This window comes from Aricia agestis, chromosome 8, assembly GCF_905147365.1.
Source record: "Aricia agestis chromosome 8, ilAriAges1.1, whole genome shotgun sequence".
NCBI lineage: Eukaryota > Metazoa > Arthropoda > Insecta > Lepidoptera > Lycaenidae > Aricia > Aricia agestis.
In genome coordinates, this window is record NC_056413.1 from 1,142,086 (window position 1) to 1,160,148 (window position 18,063).

Below are 18,063 nucleotides of genomic sequence, written 5' to 3' on the forward strand. Positions count from 1 at the left end.
ATACAAACGTTTTCTAAATAAAATGGAGAGTCAATTTGTAATTTATTACCGCTGCATAAAGTTCAAATTCGCGTGCGCGTTGGAGGACCTAATATCGCGTTCTGAAACTCAACAAAAGTGAAAGTGAATCGCGAACGCGACAAAATTGCATAGTCTCAAAATACATAGTACATAAATAAACACAATTTTAGCTAACTTCAGTTGTTACTCTGTCCGATTATTTTTTATTTTAGCTAACTTATTAAATAAATAACACATAGGCTACAATTTTAACCGACTTTCAAAATGGGGGAGGTGTTATGTTCGTTTTCTTATATTCAACGATTACTCCGCCGTTTGTTAACCGATTTTCAAAATTTTTCTTTTGGTATATAGGGTATCATCCCAATTTGGTATTATATTCAGAAAAGTGGTGATCTGATGAAGGATCCATAAGTAATCGAGGGAACTCCTCAAAACTTCGGTCGGACTTCGGTTTCGTGAGAAGTATTCTAAGCATATGCTACCAACAAGTAAGATTTTGCACCGAGATATACCTGGTATACCGTGGTTCGGAAGGTGCTGAGAGAATTCCTGATTCTTTATAGATACGAGTTTGGGAGTTTCGGCGTTGTTTTAAGAACAGAAAGCATATGCTACTATGCAAATTCCATTCTTCATCATCATCATCATCATCATCACTACCATATTATACCATTTCATAGTCTTTTAGATCGAGACTCGAGTTTGTCAAGCGATAATTAAAAAAAATCTATATCTACCTAATATTATAAACCTGAAGAGTATGTTTGCTTGAACGCGTCAATCTCAGAAACTACAGGTCCGATTTAAAAACTTATCTCAGTGTTAGATAGATCATTTATCGAGTAAGACTCATCATTTATCGAGAAGGTTATATTATATTATTACTCTAAGACTAATACGACAGAAGAAACTCAGGAAAATGTGGGAAAAACGGGGGAAATATTTTTTATGGGAAAATGTACCAACGGATTCTGTAAAATTTCTAATTTACGCGGGCGAAGCCGCGCGGGACATCTAGTTTTAGAATATAATAGAATGATTTATTTCATAGCTGGTTTAACTGGTGAAGAATTTATACTTTTTAATGTTTATAATTTTTTGAATTAAACATTTTTTTAAATAGAAAACTTATTTAGTGACTTATATTTTGGGGTTCCGTACCCAAAGGGTAAAAACAGGACCCTATTACTAAGACTTCGGTGTCTGTCCGCCTGTCTGTCTCTCGCCAGATTGTATCTCAAGAACCGCTATAGTTAAACTTCTGAAATTTTCACAGATTGTATTAACTGTTGCCGCTATAACAACAAATACTAAAAACAAAATAGTATTAATATTTAAGGGGGCTCCCATACAACAAACATGTTTTTTTAGCCTTTTTACTCGATATCAATAATGGCAACAGGTACGGATTAGAAATTTTCACAAAGGCCTTAAATATATGTGTACTTTAATAATTAATAATAATATTTCAATAAAATAAAAATTTAGGGAGGCTCCCATATAAAAACACAATTTTGGCCTATTTTTGCTCTATAAAGGTACATAACCCTTCGTGCGCAATTCCGGCCCGCACTTGGCCGATGATTCTTATACACTATTCTTATAGACTAGACAATTAGTGATAGATGATAATAATATTTAAATTTAAACTATATTGATAAACCTAAACACTGCCTACTATCAGAAAACATCCCGAAACTTCATTAGCAAAGCAATATGCAGTTGCAATAATACCTTAATTAAAATGTTTAGATAATGGCAGTTTGTGCTGCGACCACAATGTATGTAAAACTTACTAACGACTCTATTACCATTAACAACATATTGTTATGGGTTAACATTGTTCAGAACTTTGCTATCATTGTAAACATAGTCGTAACATAGTCAGTTTCCCGCTGTCTGTCTCTACATTATGTTATTTTGGGTGAGGTTTTTGTAATTGATAGAATGGTTTAAGATGGTTTTTGGTATAGTTAGCTTAGAGATAACTAAATTACGTCTGAGAATCTCTGAAAAAATGAGACAAAATTCGTTTATTATGCGAGAATCGCTAATTTTTCCGGATATAAAAAGTATTATATGTCCTTTTCCGGGAGTCAAAGCATATCCATACCAAAATTCAGCTGAATCAGTTCAGCTGTTTAGGCGTGAAGAAGTCACAGACATACAGACAGATAGACGTACTTTCGTATTTATAATTATTTTTTTTTATTATAAAATAGACTATAATATACATATCATACATATAATAAATAAATATATATTTATTGTTTTATAAATTACATAGTAATAATATTAATGTTTTGAACGGTGAGGTCCCAGTCGGTGTGGCGGCCAGTAGGTCCGACATTTTCCGATTTCCTTAGATTTTATGCTGCTCCACCCTTTGCCTTTAGATGTTGTGACATTGGCTTGGTGGAGAGGGGTCACTCAAGCTGGGTGGAGTTTCTAGGGTGTTAAAGAGATATCGTTCTGTGTCGAATCTACCCGCCATGTGGCTTAGGACTTTATCGTATTTATAATATTAGTATTGGCATATTAATTTGTTTGGCATATAGGCATGGTTATCCAGATGGATAGATATCCAGTTGGTACTTATATGTATTTCATTTCCACGTTTTGCCAATTAAGCATGTAAAATAAAAATATCAAACGTCAAAATTATTGATCAATGATATAAAATTCACAGTTTAAACTGATGGGCAGAAATGTTTTAACTTTTTCAAACTGTTTAACATGCACAACTAAAACGTGCTCACCTACCGAATTTGAATTTATTCTATTAGCATTGAGAGCCCTTTTCATTTGCGCGTAGAGCGCGCGATTTAAAATTAGTATTATTTTATAATACTTATTGCGACCGAAAGAAAATATAATAAATTGTTAAGGAGGAAATAAACGAAGTATATCTACATCGTTTATTTCCTGCTTTAGTATTAAAAATAAAAAAAATATTATGTTGAAGACTTTTTATATTCTATACTAATTGAATTCTCTAAAAAGTGAAAATGTGGCCTATAAGTTTCTGAATATTTTCTGATTTTCATAAACATATTTAATAATTATAATTAACTGACTTTAACTACCGCATTCAGAAATGTTTTTTTTTAAGTATTTATTCCATTATTTTACAACATTATGCCCTTATCCTAAAAACCGCCAAACTGCATTTCAGTTTGTTGGCGAATGATTATTTTACTTTTATTTATTAAAAACTAGAGGACACCCGCAACTCCGTTGCGCCAAAATTTGTTAATCGCGCCGGAATCGTACATTTTTCCGGGATAAAAACTATCCTTTCCCGTGACTCAAGGTTTCTTCATGCCAAATTTCAGCAAAATCGGTCCAGCGATTTAAGCGTGAAGAGGTAACAGACAGACAGACACACTTTCGCATTTATAATATAATTATGGAAGTATAAATAATATTTTAGATAAAATCTCTTCATTAAATTAAGGTTAAATAAAGTCGGTCGTGCTTGAACAGACTTAGTACATTGTGTTATTCCAGTTTATTCCATGAAATCGTTAAAAGTTCTTCATGCGATCTTAATCTCTTTCAAAACTTTGTCTGCGCGATTTATAAGACAAATGTAAAAGGACCTTTAATCAATCAAATCACCGGTCGTTTTGCTAGCTTAAATATTTTATTCCTGCTCTACTAAGCACGTGGAAACTTGTGGTTTTGGGCCTCAGCCAAATATTCATTGTAAGATTTAAAAGTGATCGGTTGTATTTTTAATCTGTGAGTATAAGACAGAAGTTAAAAAGGTAGAATTACTTTAATACAATTTTTCTCAATAGTAGTAGTGTAATTATGCTTATTGCCCTTTTCGAGTATCTCGAATCTAATCCTTACTAGTATTATAAATGTGAAAGTGTGCCTGTTTGTTTGTCTTTCGTCTGTTACCTGTTCACGCCAAAGCAGCTGAACCGATTTTGGTGAAATTCGGTACGGTATCTCCATTTTTCGAATCTCTGGAAAGGATATATGTTTTTCTCTGGGAAAATGTACGGTTACTGTGCGATTAACGATTTTTTCTTGCAGAGTTTTTTTAACGGCCTTGCGAGCGTCACCTAACTTTCATATAAATGATTAGCGGCTAAAGTGAAATAGTGGGAGAGCCATGCTTCGGCACAAATGGGCCGGCTTGACCGGAGAAATACCACGTTCTCACAGAAAACCGGTGTGAAACAGCGTTTGCGCTGTGTTTCGCCGAGTGAGTGAGTTTACCGGAGGCCCAATCCCCTACCCCATTCCCTTCCCTACCCTACCCTTTTACCTTCCCTTCCCTACCCTCCCCTATTACCCTATATAGCCGGCAACGCACTTGCAGCTCTTCTGATGCTGCGAGTGTCCATGGGCGACGGAACTTGCTTTCCATCAGGTGACCCCTTATTTCATAAAAAAAAAACAAACATTCAGTACAAGTAACAATATATTATAAGAAGTATTTCTATATAACATTGCACCCGGAAAACCCTAGTCAAATAAAGGGTTTCTTTGAAGTGATAGTCCTTTCGACCCATCTCCCCTTGTTAAAATATCCTCTGAAGTATTTGGTACAGTTCCTAGCTTATACTCAAATAGTTTGATTCGGTTATAACTTAGTTGCGGCAATATCGAAATTTGTTTATTGCACAGATTTTTTTTAAGAATGACGTCCTATAATGTCTTTTTCTTGGACTCAAAGTGTCTCTCTACTATAAAAATCATTCTAGTGGTTTAGGAGTTAAGAGATAACTGTGAAAGACAGACGCAATTTCGAGTTCATCGTTTACCTGGGTAACAATGGCATAGAGCTAGATTAGCAAATTGCATCAACTATAATGGATATCCACAACTAGAGAAACAATTTATTTAGCTATTATTTTGGTAAACAGTGTTATTATACTTCCTTTTAGCATAAAGAGCGTCCGTTGTCTAGTGGGTACTGAGTAGACCTTTGGTTTGCTCTTAGATAGATTTTAAGGCGCAGGTTCTATCCCAGGTGGAGGCGTGTACAATTTAGAAATTTTCAGATCTCAACGGACATTTAAAATCTTGTCTCAGGCACTACAGTATATTTTGAAGAGTGGTTACTTCGCTCTGAAAAAAAATACTTATAATATTATAAATGCGAAAGTGTTTCTGTGTGTTTGTTACCCCTTCACGCCCAAACCGTTGAACAGACTTTGCTGAAATTTGGTATGGAGATACTATCAACATAGTAAAAGGAGGGGAAGTAAGTTATCTTCATACCAAGGCACCGTGCGCGGCTTGTATGTGTGCGCCATAGTATCAATGCCTCACCACACGGCACACAACAAAATCTCGGCGAGTACCAGCCTCTAAAACTCGCCGAGATTTTGTTGTGTGCCGTGTGGCGACGCATTGATACTATGGCGCGCACACATACAAGCCGCGCGCGGTGCCTTTGCATGAAGATAACTTACTTCCCCTCTTTTTACTATGCTATCAATCCCGGGAAAGGACAAAGGATACTTTTTATCCCAGAAGACAAGATGATTGTTTTTGATAGCTTCAACATGAATCTCCGTTGCGTGGCAGCCACCCAGTTCGAAAAATATACCTACTTTCCATTCCATTTGTAATATAACGTGGTATTGACATGGGAGAGCCATGCTTCGGCACGAATGGGCCGGCTCAACCAGAGAAATACCACGGGCTCACAGAAAACCGGCGTGAAACAGCGCTTGCGCTGTGTTTCGCCGAGTGAGTGAGTTTACCAGAGGCCCAATCCCCTACCTTTTTCCCTTCCCTACCCTGCCCTATTACCCTATTCCCTCTTAAAAGGCCGGCAACGCACCTGCAGCTCTTCTGATGCTGTGAGTGTCCATGGGCGACGGAAGTTGCTTTCCATCAGCTTGCTTAGCACGGGGATTGAAATTTGTTTCCGATCTTCGTAGACAAAATATAACTATAGTTTTTTTGATAAAAGATCCTACGTTTAAGTAAATAAGGTCGTAGATTCATTGTCAATGTTATTTTATTTTTAAGTGCATTTTGTGAACTGTTTTTATTACCCATTGTTTAGCGTGGGAAAATTGATAATTCCACCCTCAAAGAATCTACATCGCCAAAGTGCTAGACAAAATGTGTAATATTTTATAAAATGTTTATAAATCCGAGCTCGCAAAACAATAGGTCGTAAAAGTTGCTCGAAAAACTTACATAAAAAATGATTTCTGTTGTCGATGAATCTACGACCTTATTTACTTTAAATCAGGAACTATTTTCCAAGAAACTATAGTTATTTCTTGTCTTTATCTATTTCTTCTAGATCGACAATCCCCGTGCTAGGATAGCCTGACCTGTTTGCTGGTTTGCCCCCTTATTTCATAAAAAAAACCGGAAGAATGTACGGTTCCCGCACGTTAAACGAATTTTGGCGCAACGGAGTTGCGGGCATCTTAAAGTACTGTATAAAATATTGTCCTTATATCTTGTATCGCATCCCACATTTTTGAATTACATTAGCGAAAGTTTGCAAACACAATAGCATTTTGTGAGTGACAGTCCATCAATCTCGGGGCCCTTTCACGCCCGACTGGGAGTGTCTATTGTTGGGCCCCTCCAGATACCAATTATTGGGTTTGATTTAATGGATTTTTACGGGATCCGGCCATGAGATAACTAACGACTTAACCAGGATGGGTTAATGCGATGCGAGCAAGCTGGTTAAATTCTTGCATCAGCAAACGAAGCCTGGTAGCGAAGAGCTTTGTTTACAAGGTGCCCTACGTGTCGACCTTGATAATAAAGGTTTTCAATACAGAAATGACAGGGAAGATGGGCTTGTTAAATACTAGCAATAGCATCAGTGAAGCATGAGTTTTGAAAATAGAGCAGCTCAGCTGGTAGGATCAAAATAACGCCAACAGCATTCAGTAAAGAGTATTAAGTATTAACTTTCTGGAGAAGAATCTCCTATACTCTATATTCTGTTGCAAAATTACCATATGTAAGTCAATCTTCACTACGCCTAATAGTAAAAGGAGATATAGCTAACGCGCTGACATGAGTCAAGCAGAGCTTAAGCCGAATTTTCTATTTGACGAGTATGTGAATGATTCACATATTATCCATCAAATCGCTCACGCACTGTAAATTAAATATCTCTATTATAACGCGACTAACCCCAAAAATCAAACATCGTCCTTCTCTCTTCACACTCACGCCCGTCTTTCATATGCCAGATGAAAAAGAACGACACGGATTCATCGCCAAATTCGTTTTTTCTCAATAACTCGATAAATATACAACATTTTAAAAATCCGCTAAGTCGATCTCTTAATGATGGAATTTTATACAATATGTTATATTAACTTAGTTCAATGCACGGTTATGGCAATAAATGAGAAAGTCGTGAAAATTAGATGCATCTTTGTGATTTTTTTCTATCGAGAAAATTTTAAGATATCGTGTTTTTGCTCAGATCAAATTCTCGGAAATATAATGTAGTATCTAATTTTAGAAAACGAAACGATTCGGGGCTTATTTTCAAGTATAAAAATGAATTATAAAATCGACACTTTAGGGTTAGTCGCCCCCTTAACAAGAACCACCAAATCCATTGCATAATTTACTCAAAGTTACTGACCAACATTTTAATTTAGTTCACTTTAAGTTCCGTGAAATTCCTGATCTTCGTAGAATGCAACCAACAAACTCTCGGAAGGTATTCTTAAATAGTTTGTACATAAACAAGTGCAACGCTCCGCGGACAAAAATAAACAGAAGTATAAACTGCGGGCTCTGAATTATTTGGTATTTTAATGACCTGAATCCTGTATAGAAAATATTTAAAGAGACTATGTTTGTAAAATTGTAATAGAATTGGAACATTCAAAGAATGATCTCGTTACTTATATATAGTGAATAATTTAATATCTACGTGGAAGAGCCATGCTTCGGCACGAATGGGCCGGCTCGACCCGAGAAATACCACGTTCTCACAGAAAACCGGCGTGAAACAGCCCTTGCGCTGTGTTTCGCCGAATGAGTGAGTTTACCGGAGGCCCAATATCCTACCCTATTCCCTTCTCTACCCTCCCCTATTCTCTTCCCTTCCCATCCCTACCCTATTACCCTATTCCCTTTTAAAAGGCCGGCAACGCACCTGCAGCTCTTCTGATGCTGCGAGTGTCCATGGGCGACGGAAGTTGCGTTGCTTGGGCCAATTTTGACATCACACAATATTATGTATGTATTGTGTTTTAGATATTGTGTTTTGTGGTGACAAAATAAAAATGTTCTTATTCTAATTAATTTTCAGAATGTTTAATTATTAATATACGCTTGAAAGGATTCACGTAATAAATTGAAAATGTTACATAATAACAACAAAATCCAGTTGATTTGTTAAAACAAATGTAACGAATTTAAGGTAGCTTGTACCAAAATTGCTTTTACACGGTTTGTGCGGAAAGGGTAAGACTATTCACATGGATACGAGAAAAGCGAGATCATAAAAATGTACTGCCGCACTCAGAAACGAATATTTATTAATTACTTAACTGTACTTAATTAAATGAAGATAGGTGTCGGTTGGCAGCGGGCGACAAGAAGCAACTGCAGAATAATCGGCCAAGTGCGAGTTGGACTCGCGCACGAAGGGTTCCGTATTAATGTTATAAAGTCAAAAATAGGCCAAAAATTGTATTTTGTATGGGAGCCCCCCTTAAATATTTTGTTTAATTTTGTTTTTAGATTTTTTTGTTCTAGCATCAACAAATATAAACAACCGGTGAAAATTTCAGAAGTCTAGCTATAGCGGTTCTTGAGATACAGCCTGGAGACAGACAGACGGACAGACAACGAAGTCTTAGTAATAGGATCCCGTTTTTACCCTTTGGGTACGGAACCCTAAAAAGTGAAGTATCATATAAAATACAATCGCTAACTTAATAGTTTCTTAATGGCCGTCGTGTCACACATGATTGCCGAGTACATTAAGGGCCTGCTTCACCACTTCCTAATAAGGTGCCGGATAGGCTATCCACAACTTGTTTGACAGAGGCTTCATACTCTTTCTGTCAAGTTAAGTTGTGGATAGCCTATCCGGCACTTATCAGGAAGTGGTGAAGCAGGCCCTTACTAATATAAATTATACAGATACAGTTATTGTAAATTACCAGAACACCTAAAAATCGCTCCGCCTATGAATACAGTCTCACCCCATAATATAGATTCCCCAGTAGACGCGTACATTATAAATACCTTGCGGATATACTTCGCGAATTCGACATAACTCCCCGATACGTTCGCTGTTGTTTTACCTCGAGATGTGATCCTTATGTCCTCGGTATTAAGGTCGTGCTGGAGGTACAAAAACTCCGAACGTAGTACAAATGATATTATGCCTTTGTTCGTGGTAAATAAATTTTTCAACGAATACCGCGAAATTCAAAGAAAACAGCCGGAAAATGTCATACCTGTAGAGAAAATACAAAAAAAGAATAACAGATGATGGAATTCGACAATTTCGTTGTGTAACAAGTATGTTTTGGCACGTTAACCACATCAGCGTAAATGCGAAACAGTTGCTTCAAGCAATCGCACATTTGTCAGCATCGTACGGTGCGTACGCGTCGAATGCACCGCATAGTACACGAAAAGTCGGCGGTGCGTGCTGATAAATGTGCGATCACCTTAGAGCACCTTGGCTTCGTCCACATTTGTATCATTTGCGCGATCAGATCTCCGTCGCGTATCATCGACGCGTATCAAAATGATACGCGTATCATGATACGCCCCGATCGCTATTAGCGGCGTATCTGATACGTGTCGTATCAAATACGCGCATGATCGGCAGAATGATCTAATAGGCGTCCACACTATGATACGCATACTTGATATGGCGCGATGATTGCGACGGAGATCTGATCGCGCAAATGATACAAATGTGGACGCACCTTTAGAGGCGCAACAGAGTGGGCTGCATTTTTCATTTTATGCAGCTACAATCTTATGCACTTATTATAATGCCATACCGATTTCGATCACGGTGGCCGGTTTCATTTAAATCAGGCTGCTTAGGAGTACTTTTAAGTTGCGCTGTACACAAGAGAAAAAATCCATTGGGAAGGATGGCCGACACGACTGGCGAGAGATCAGGTGCAAAACTTTTTACAAGCCCATCTATGGACATATTTTTTATTTATAAAATAATGGGGACTAACTAGCGTTGCCCATGACACTCGCAACATCAGAAGAGTGCACCGGAAATAATATTTATCCAACGCGGCATTTGAACCTACGACATCTGAGTAAGTTACGTTCTAAGCCACTGGACCGCAGTGGGTATTTTTTATATTTATTTCTATAAAATTAGGAGGCAAACGAGCAAACGGGGCACCTGATGGGAATCAACTACTCTTGAAGCTGCGTTGCCGGCCTTTTGAGTTGCCAATTTGTAGTATTTGCAGTAGTTGTAAGCCAGATAGTATTGGACGCAGTAACTATGTTGAGCCAGCCTTGTCTACCATTCCAATAATCCAGTTACTAAGCAATAGCCTATGGTGATAATGGTTAGCAATAATACCTGAATATAACGTTCAATGCTAACACAACTATGCCACAAAACTAAGAATAATAATAAGCCACAATAATTAATGTCTGTCTGTTATCTCTTCACTCCCAAAACGCTCAACCGATTTTGCTAGGTATGGAGATACTTTGAGACCCGAAAAAGGACATAGAATACTTTCAATTTTCATACCGGAAAAATGTACGGTTCCCGCGCGATAAAAGAATTTTGGTGCCATTGCGCCAAAATTCTTTTACTTCATTAAGCTGCGGGTGTATTCTCTATTAGAATATTATGATATTATACCTTTAAGGCGACGCCTTGATAATTTGGCTGTAGCGATATCGATTTTTCTCAGCAATGACTGAAGCTAAGAAATAAAAGTCAGTATTCATCACGTCTTTGTCTTTACCATTAGCATCTTACCCATAGCATAACACGATTGATCAACTTTTATAAAATAGAATAATCAATCGAAAAGACCTCTGTAAAAAAAGGGATTATTTTGCCATCAGAGGAGAGTGATTTAAGCTTCCAAAATTTGTACATAGATTGGTTCAAGCATACACTTTAATTTGCCCATAGCTTATACGAAATATATTTATGTTTTTTAAATTACGCTACAAAAATCATTTTGTCGCTTACGCCCTTTCCATTTCTTGCTGTTCCATTGCTTGTTTTCTATAATAAGAGGCCGGGGCGGCCTCTTATAGAAAACAAGCAATCTAAAACATATCCAACACGGTTTTTAATTTAACGCGGCGCGGCGTCACCTTAAATACAAGCAAGAACCGAAACCATTGGTACTCACAAGGTAAATGCCATTTGCCTCCATTTTTATCTTTTTAAAGACTTTTGCCAAAAATAATTGAATTTTTGTGGAATAAAGGGCGTATAATGATTTCGGTAACAAACAATGCATTAGGTTAATGTAACGAAAACATCCTTTGATACCATCGATTCTTTGAAAGAGTATTGGGACCTTTATTATCTATGGTTAAGCCTTTCTGAACCACAAAGGAACGAATAAGATATTTTAATACGATCAAATGGAAATTGATTTTGGCAAGTAGCCTTATTAATTAATTCATAGAATTTCCGAAAAACTGTGAATCCTGGCTAAAATCTTAATGTAGATAAAATTAATTCAGCTATAATCAATTGAATTTTCGTAATTTTATAAGTATTTAGTATAATGTGGTTGCTGTTACGCATTTGTGTACTAGCCCACTTAACCGACTTCCAAAAAACGAGGAGGTTATATGTTCGGCTGTGGATATTTTTTTATTTTTATTTTATTTTTGAGAAACTATTAATGTAGTCTTGTTCTTAATGATGAACATGACTGCATTAATAACTCAATACCAAATTTTTTGTGGGATTGTAGACATATGCATAACAGCGTCGATACAGTTCCTACAGTTGGTTCAGAAGCTTACATTAACACTAACATTCGTCGATTCGACATATTATTATGTAACTTTTCGTAAGTGCCAGTCGCCAGACGACAACACTGCGGCATCACATCGTAAAAATCTACGACGCCGCATAACGCATCGTGGAAATTTCCGATGTGACAGCCCATCGTAAAGAGGTAACCGCCTTATGTCGTATTCGATTAAATTTTTGTATTGCGACATCGCATCGCATTTCTGTGCGATGTTGTTTTTGCGATACGACGCCGCAACGCAGTGTTGTGGGCTAGCCTTATGATTATGTCGTACCGTATTACTCTAGCTCATAATGTCACTAAAAGTGCCGGTTGGCGGCGGGTGATATGAAGCAACCGTAGACGACGTGTCGCCGCGACACTAATGGTTTGTAAGTATCCCTACGACACTAATAATTATTCATAGAAATACATAGAAACCAGTATTGTCGCTGCGACACGTCGTCTGCGGTTGCTACATATCGCCCGCTGCCAACCGGCACCATTAAGTTTGCATAAAGTATTGATAAGACCAGTTTTAGCGGTTTTTGCATTAAAATGTTTAATCAGTAGTTCCGCCGCTACTATATTCCAATCATTCCTATTCCTAAGCTAAAAAAGCTTCAGCGTAGTACAAAAATTCTTACCCTATTTAAAGCTAAGTTAATCAAACTTAGCTTTAAATAGGGTAAGATTTTTTTCTAAATGAAATCATGGGTTGCAACAGGCAGCACACTTCAATAGCAAAACTACTGCGAAGAGTTTACAACTTAATTTCAAGAATTCTTCAATTCCAAGATTGTTGGTGCTGGCGGGTAGATATTAGAGCAAATACACGATTTATACCGTACGATTTAATGTCGTTTCCTGGATAATACTGGACCATTTATATAGAGGATTTGTCGTGTCTCAAAGGAATATGCGCTGATTCACTGCAATATTATAACTAACAAGACTTTAACATACTTCCAGTCGGTAAAAATTAAATATAAAATAAATACTATTAACTCAAAATGATGAAGAATATTTTAAAACTTTTTATAGTTAAAATCTGGACATATTATTTTGTCTTACAATAAACTTTACAATGGTACTACGTAGACTTGTAAATATTTATTTAAGATGAGAACACGTAAACGTAAACTTAAAATCTAAATGTTCAATATTTCTCGACGACATATCGTATCGTAGGCTGTAATACACCGTTGGACAATAAAACTGCATCGGCGGAGAATATTAAAATACATTGTGTATTCATTTTGCGCGATTTAATTCTAGTTTACGAGTCGCAATCCCGTTGTCAAAGAGTCTGTAAATCGTTCATGAAGTTCTGATGAACTCAATTGTAAATACGGTTTGGTTTTTCAACTTGAATATAAATAAAATTTCATGATTGGCCGAAAACCCAAATGAGAGATTACTATTCGAGAGTTGGATCTGCACTTAAGAGTATTGATTGGGCTAGTAATATTATCAAAGACTAGAATATGTTCCGCGCGGCTTCGCCCGCGCAATTTAGGAATGTCACGGAAACCGTAAATTTTGCCGCAAAAAAAGAAAACTATGTCCTTTCGCGTGGTCTATTATTCATGTGTGCCAAATAATATAAAAATTGCTCTAGTACGTTCGAATAAACTCTTCAAATAATTTCCCCCGTTTTTTCCACACTATCCTCTATTTCTCGGCTCCTATTAGTTTTAGCGTGATAAAATATAACCTAAAGCCTTTCTCGATAAATGGGCTGAAAGAATTTTTCAAATCGGACCAGTAGTTCCTGAGATTAGCTTGCGATTAGATTGCGTTAAAACAAACAAAAAAACTCTTCCCAATTATAATAGATTAAGCTATTTAAAATAAATATGTAAAACTACTAGATGCCTGCAACTCCTATACTCGAAAATTTGTTTACCGTTCGGGAATTGTACATTTTCCCCTTATATCCATTGTCCTTTTCCGGAATACAAAGCATCTCCATACCAAATTTCGTCAAAATTTGTTTCTGTGGTTAAAGCATGAAGAGGTAACAGACAGACAGAAGGATCGACAGAAACACTTTCACATCTATAAATATAAAACTCAAAGGTGACTGACTGACATGGTGATCTATCAACGCACAGCCCAAACCACTGGACCGATCGGGCTGAAATTTGGCATGCAGGTAGATATTATGACGTAGGCATCCGCTAAGAAAGGATTTTGATCAATTCCTCCTCCAAGGGATTAAAATACGGAAGGAAAGAAATAATAATGCCTCTTAACGCGTGCGAAGCCGCGGGCAAAAGCTCGTTAATTATATTATTAGTGTGGATACCTTATTTTTTGTTATTTCTGAGGTAGAAGTACATTTCTTTTTATTAAATAGCTGTATTAAATCTACAGAGTATTTTCTTTGTGATGTAACTATAGTTAATCGTCTTGTATGTTGGCTTTCGTGGAAATGGCAGTACAGTTGTGTCGGTGCCAAATGATCGACGATCAAAGTGTATTGACAGCCGGGGACTATCGGCGTGCAGATCTTCAAGGATTGGCGAGTGGATGACATTGACAAGAAGATTGCCTCGTGGATGACATTGTCATGATGGCACGGATGCGTAACCGCCACTGACCTCCATTATACAAGTACGCTGGACTTATGATACCCAACTGTGGCGCGCAATGGCGTGACCTGCAGTGGGCCACCATGGGCCATAAGATTATTGTGTACTGGCTACTTTATTCGGTGAGATAAGATCATGCTTAGATTAAATTAACTGGAAAAATGGGTGAGAAACTGCCTCTCAAGTTAGGTAGGTACTTAGACTTCCTTAGTCAATGGCAGTGTTAGTCCTAATTTTGGCCACGCACTAATCCTTGTAGAATTATAATTCTGATCATTAACATAGTAAAGTCAGTTATGAGGTAGATTTCTTCTGTGAGTGATATACTCAAAATTATTTATCAAAATCTTGTCACCCGTTTAGATGCTATCATATAGATGCCCCGTGGTCCAGTGGTTAAGAGTTAAGACCGTGGCTCTTGACTCGGAGGTCGTGGGTTCGATTCCCGTGTTGAAAATATGTTATTTCCTGGTTAGGACAATGCAGGCTGATCACCTGATTGTCTGACAAGTAAGATGATCCATGCGTCGGATGGGCATGTAAAAAGTCGATCCTGCGTCATATCTCTCGCCAGTCGTGTCGATCTTCCGTCCCACTGGGTTATGAGAGTAAAGGAATAGAGAGTGCTCTTGTGTACTGCGCACACACTTGGGCACTATAAAATTACTCCTGCGTACCTGGCCTGGTTTCAATGAAACCGGCCACCGTCACCGAAACCGGTGTGGGGGGTATTATTATCATGCTAAAGGCACATGAAACTTAATACTCCTCTTTTTATGTCAGGGGTTAAAAAATAATTATATTTTAATGCAATAATTATTATCATATCTCTCAGCCGATACGTGAATTCAACTAGAACAATTAGTATTCTAATGAGGCAGTAAATTCGGTTAATGGCCGCGAAATATTTCAAGCATCCAACGTACGATCGCCAGGGGCCAGCGATTAACAGACTTGTCGCATTTAGACGAAATATGGATTACTGTCTCGATAGTGGGATATAATGACGTAGAATAGTTATATTATGTAACAAACATTACTTGGTAAATCAATTATGGAAAATACTACGCAAAATAGATGACGCTCGCATGATTTTTCGCCACGCGGAGTGGCGAAAAATCATTTTTTTCTGAATAAAATGTATCTTATGTCCTTTCCAGGTACTTATCTCCGTACAAACCATGAAGTTAATATACCTAGCGGAATAGAGCGACAATCTCGAGCTGTCAAACGAATCCTAAATTGGTTTTCATCTTTGTGAAAAATATGTGTACGTATACACTTACACAAGCATGATTGAACATGAATTCTATGAGATTAAATTGTCAACGTGCGGCGCGTGCCGACTGGACGTCAAAAAAAGAGTGCTGCTGTCATGTATCACACGTCTCTTTTTACCACACAGTGTTACCGATAGTGACATCTCTCTTGCTCAGGCCTTTGTTTCTCTATTCCGCTAGGTAACTTTATGGTACAAACAGCAAAATCGGTTCCGCGGTTTATGCTTGAAGAGTTAACTGACAGACAGACACACTTTCGCATTTATAATATTAGTATGGATGCTTTACGCTATAACACTACAATACCATTAATAATTATCATTCAAAATTATAAATAAGAATAATATAGTTGATAAAGACGTGGATAAAAACCAAAATGTACCCAGAATCATTAAAAAAAGTTTCCACCCGAATTTGTGATATCTTATGGCCCATACAATAATATTATAATAACAACGATACCAAAAAACACCAACTAAAGCCAAACACGTTGAAAATACAGTCATTTGTGTAAATAGATTTTAATGAACCGTTAATGAGGTTTAGTGCAAAGTTTATTTTAAAATCGGCAACACCGCGACCGCGTGTTGCGGAAAATCGGGACTCCATTACAACTTTATTTCGGAGACTATGCACGATATAAACAAGGAATAAAAATCACAAAGTGTAATTATGATAAAAATGATGATTTTATTGGTGATTTTCTGAAGTTTAATATATCAAAATCATTATTATAGATCTATAAATAAAGACTTAAATGCCAAATAATAGTTACACTGTGATATAATATAATAATTACTATAATTAAAGCATTTAAGAGTTTTTATTATGTTTGGCGAACCATACTTTACTGTACGCATAATACTAATGTAATTGTTCTGACGAAAGGTTAAGTTATAAGTTCTAGCCATGTATACCCTAATTTTCGCTTCGCTCTATTTCCTATTTCTATATTTTATTAGTGAAACACTTGCTATTGGCTCTTGGTTTTCTGAAATCTTGTGGCTGTAAATTTTCCGAAGAAAATAAAATAAATACACTCTTATTCTTCTTATTTCTTACGCCTAATCTCAATTAATTTCTTATATGAATTAACTTGGCACCTACTCATCATCAAATCCTTTTGATCCACGTGTGATTAGGTTTTCTTTGAGGCTTCTTAAATTTTAACACCTTTGTTCTTTTGAAAGGGTGCAGCGAAATGTTAATGATTTCTTTCAATAGGCTAATAAAGACACCTTTACGTATAAAATACGTTTTATGTAACACACACTACTATAACCTCCTTTTTTAATGTCGGTTTGTAAAAGAGAACGGTTGTCGGTTGGTTGGTAGATGTTGTAGGGGTAATCTATACAAAACCGATAATAAAAATTCTTTAATCATCAAGGAGCTGCAACTTGCGTTGAAGGCTTTCAAAAGTTCATATTTTATATAACACTTTTTCATGCAAGCGAAGCTGCAGGAAAAGGCTCGTTTAATTTCATTTTGAAAGAAAAAGATGATAAAGAACAAAGTACAAAAATACTATGATGTAATGTGACTAAAATTTTAATTAAAATATGACAAAGTTAATTTGCTGTGTCATACTTTTGTCTTTTCGCAAATGAACTACAAAAATAATTGCCACTGAAACCGCAAGGTCTGCAAAATAACGAGCAAACACACAACGAACTAAAATTAGCAAACGTATAATAAGGTTATGGCAACACAATAAAATGTAGATTGGGGTCAAGCTCATCCGGTCATATATTTCACATATCATTGAGTACACGCTAGCTTGACTCGGGCAAAATTAGGGGAATTACAGTGTTGCCAGAAACTCCCACATTTTGGGGAGAATTTCGTGTGTATTTCCGGGTATTTATCAAATGTCGTATTGCAATATGTGATTAAGTGTTTGTTTCCTTTTCCTTAATATTTCACTTGGCTATTTCGTACTTCGTAGAACATACATTAACGGAAAGTTAAGTATTGTATAACTGAAAATACATACTGCTGGTTTTTATCTTTTTGCAAATATGCTGACCTCCTTTGGCTCATTTCAATCTTATTGTAATCGACAGGCTCAGTTTTAATCATAACAATAATTAAAGACATGGGTGGATGGAGCGGGTAAATAACAATTTGAAAACTGTAGTATTTTTTTTACATTATAGAGGATTTAGGACCGAGAAAATTAATTGAAATAAAAAAATATGG